The sequence below is a fragment of the Lupinus angustifolius genome, chromosome LG13, assembly GCF_001865875.1.
Source record: "Lupinus angustifolius cultivar Tanjil chromosome LG13, LupAngTanjil_v1.0, whole genome shotgun sequence".
NCBI lineage: Eukaryota > Viridiplantae > Streptophyta > Magnoliopsida > Fabales > Fabaceae > Lupinus > Lupinus angustifolius.
Window position 1 is genome coordinate 9880509 of NC_032021.1, and position 4201 is coordinate 9884709.

The window sequence follows — 4201 nt, forward strand, 5'->3', positions numbered from 1 at the left end:
TGAATAATTTGTATGCATTGCGGGTTATTAGTTGCAACATATCAGTCATAATTCTCTTATCATACACTCACACATCATTGTGAGTGAATAAACATTGTCTCTGAGTGCTAACATGGATGCTATATTATTTGTAGGTGGAAAAGGATTACTATGGTTAGTGGCTCCTAGCCACCACAATGAGTTGTCTAGGCGAATATCTTTTTATGCACAGAAAGTGGGGCTTACTTTAGCTGGCTTGGTTTGGCTTTTATTGGATTGGCTAGTGTTGATGTTGAGCACTCTTTTGAATTTTCAAAGCCACATATTTGAAGTACAGGGTATCCCAAGCGAGCCAAATAATGAAAAAAATGGCGTAACAAGTTTGTTTCAGTTGTATATGTGTTCAAGGTTGCTGGGGGGTTTGCTTTTTTTGTTTTGTTTTGGGAATGTTATGTGAGGAATGGACAGAAGAGATTGAGGATAATAGGATATGGTGTGAAGTGGTGATCAGTTGGGACCTGCAAGTGTTGGAATACCCCTTTTATTTGAATGTGCTTTACTGCCTTATTATCCTTATTGGAAAACAATTTTGTTCTTATTTTTTTGTACTTTTAGAGACTGGTAAAACAGATAACTTTCCAGCAAGTGTTAATATTTTCCTCATAGAATGAACATCGTATTTCCTTTCATGCTTACTCTTTCCAATGATTGTAATTAGTATTTGCGCTGGACAATATTTGTAACGGAACACGCGTTCAGGGATAACTTGGTTTTCACAAAATAGCAAGAAACAACCCAAAAGACATCATGGTGTCTAAGGATAAACCTGTTAAATAACAAGTTGATGATGATTCGAAGATAAACTTGGTTCTGAAACATTATAAAATGATATTTTTTAAATTTTATTATTTTGAATATTTTTTGTATTTTTATAAATTTTATAGCTAGGCCGGACAAAATTGAATGTTCACAGCTGCCCCTCTTTACTTGTTGCTTACTATATGGCAAACAAACTGAGGTTTGTATGTTATCATAGAACGTAACTAGTAAAGAAATGAACATTAATTTTGCTAAAAATAGGTGAAAGTAAACGGTCACTACACTACCAGGAAAGATTGATTGAAAGCACATCAGGCCCGGGGTCCTGGAAAGCATAATTTTTAAAACGAGAACGCAGGTTAGGTACTGTCGGAACTCGGAAATTCACATCAGGCTCGGGGTCCTGGAAAGATTGATTGAAAGCACATCAGGCTCGGGGTCCTGGAAAGCCTAATTTTAAAACGAGAACGCAGGTTAGGTACTGTCGGAACTCGGAAATTCACATCAGGCTCGGGGTCCTGGAAAGATTGATTGAAAGCACATCAGGCTCGGGGTCCTGGAAAGCCTAATTTTAAAACGAGAACGCAGGTTAGGTACTGTCGGAACTCGGAAATTCACATCAGGCTCGGGGTCCTGGAAAGATTGATTGAAAGCACATCAGGCTCGGGGTCCTGGAAAGCACAATTTTAAAACGAGAACGCAAGTTAGGTACTGCCGGAACTCGGAAATTCACATCAGGCTCGGGGTCCCGGAAAGATTGATTTAAAGCACATCAGGCTCGGGGTCCTGGAAAGCCTAATTTTAAAACGAGAACGCAGGTTAGGTACTGTCGGAACTCGGAAATTCACATCAGGCTCGGGGTCCTGGAAAGCATAATTTTAAAATGAGAACGCAGGTTAGGTACTTTCGGAACTCGGAAATTCACATCAGGCTCGGAGTCCTGGAAAGATTGATTGAAAGCACATCAGGCTCGGGGTCCTGGAAAGCATAATTTTAAAATGGACTTAGTATTGATATGAATGTTTGAAACTATGTTGTGTGTTATGCTGAGAATGATATGAGAGATGTAATGTTTGAGTAATGAATGCATGCGTAGTTGTCTTTGTTTATGATCTCGTGATTTTTTTATGGACTCAACTGAAGTACGACCCATGTTGGACATTGTTAAAAAGGACTATCTGCCAGCTCTCGCCATCCAATATGCCCCAGCGTCATGTTGAGAATTTATTGGAAGAGTTGGATCGTCCAATAAATTGCCCTAGTATCTTTGTCATAGACTTGATGAGAATCTTTCTGAATAGAGGTTATGAGCCTCACTTCAAAAAACTGCCCCAGTTTGCATGGTTGGGGATGAACAATAATGAATTTCCACCTGAGGGTGTTCACTTTTTCCCTTAATTTTTTGCCCAGAATACCTAGTGTAGGTACCTGTCGGGAATTCTCTCTTTTTTATATACTAAATCGCCTTTTCAGGTTTTCGAATTAGCAATGCTCTCCTTTTCTTAGGTTGCCCTTGTGGGTTTTCAACCTAGCGCTCTTTTTCTTTTTCTTTTGGATATTTTTGAACACCCTCAAGTGACAATCATAAGTGCATAAAAACATGATTCACCCTTAAAGTTTGAAGGCGAGGATGTAAGATCTTATCTCTGCTTGGTAGAGGCATTTTGGACTGATCCATGATGAGCAGCTTTAGTCTTGCCGAAGTTATAGGTTTCTTGGTACTTTCATTCGAGAAATGCGGTCAACCCCCATAAACTGCCCCAGTTTGGATTGATGTCGTTCGTTTGATTTCAACTTGTCATGTGAATTCTCCGTGCACAACTCTTTAAAATAAATACTAAAACAGTGATCAAGCAAATTTGGATTTTTGTTTTTGGGTTTTGAGTGTTGATATGGTGATGGTGATGATGAGAGATTGAAATTTAATCCGATGCATTAAAATGGGATATTTTCATCAAAACTTTATGATATTTATTGGAGTCAGCATTTCTTTGCCCTAGTACATTTCTTAGGCAAATCATATCCTTGACGAGGTCTTTTGAGCTTGTATCGTGGCCTGGCTAAGGGTTTCCAAGAAAAAGGATAAGTCTCAAAAATGTGTTTCCCAAACCCCTTTCTGCGTTCTCCTTTCTCCATCGTCCTATTTCAACAGTTTTCTTGACATGACATTCAAGTACTAAGATTTTGTTGGATTTTTGTGATGCAGTAGGTGAATGCCTAATATTTAGGCGATAATCTTCCCGAGAGGTATTTGAATTGTTCCCTTTTGCGGTTATTGATAGTGCACTTTATTTGCCCTGAGATAGCCTTTTGTATATTTTTTTCTTTTGTTTTTTATGTTATTTTGCACTTTGACCGATGAACTTTTTTATTTGATTTGCTTTAGGATTTTTTTAACCCTCGGGTTGGATTTGGAAATAGTAGAGTGTATTTATTTCTTAACAATTGAATGTCAAGGAAAACAGTTGAGATACTACCCTACCCAAGGTTATTGATATTTTGCGGGTTTTTAGAAAAAATCTCCTTTCATAAAGCCTAGGGCTCAAATGGGTGACTAGGGATATCTTCATAGTGTTTGGGGGCTCAAATGGGTGACTAGGGATATCTTCATAGTTTTTGGGGATTTTCAAAGATGCCATGTGTCATCAGAAAGATTTGCCTTAGAACATGTACCATTCTGGGTCTTACATTTGCATCATCCTCCATTTCATTAAAGTTATTGAATCAAATATCTCACATTAATGCATGAATTCATTTTGTTTGATTTTTTTGGATATTTTTGTTGTTGTAATGAGATTTGTGGTATGAAGCATGGAATGCAAATTTTTATGATCAATGTGTTAGTATGTAATTGTTAAAAAGATGTGCATTAGAAAATACATTCTTATTCATGAAAAGAGACATGTGTGCCCCACTATTTATGACCCTAAAGCCTTGGGGAGGTCGATAGAGTTTACATCATTTGCTAGCGCCAAGACGACAACTTGGGGTGATTTGTGCATTTCTCAAACTAGGATGTTTCCTTGAAAGCGGATCAATTTGGTGTTAATAAGATATTGCACTTTGCTTTTTAATTGATCACAATCATCTGTGAAATGACCAATTGCCCCAGTGTGATATTCACAATTAGCATTTGGGTTGAATCCTTATGGGTATGGAGGTTCCACCATCTTTGAGGGGATAGGTGTCAGCAGTGATCTTTGAAGAAGTTGTGGCAATAACTCGGAATATGACATCGGGATCGGATCATACAAACTCTTCCTTTTTCGCTTTCGTGGCCGCCCTTTTTTACCATTTGTAAAAGCATAACATGATGCTTGTGGAAAATAAGGCATTTGAGGTTGGCTGAGGGTCTCTGTGAATGCGAATTCCTCTTCCATATCTTCACTTGCAAGATCGCTTT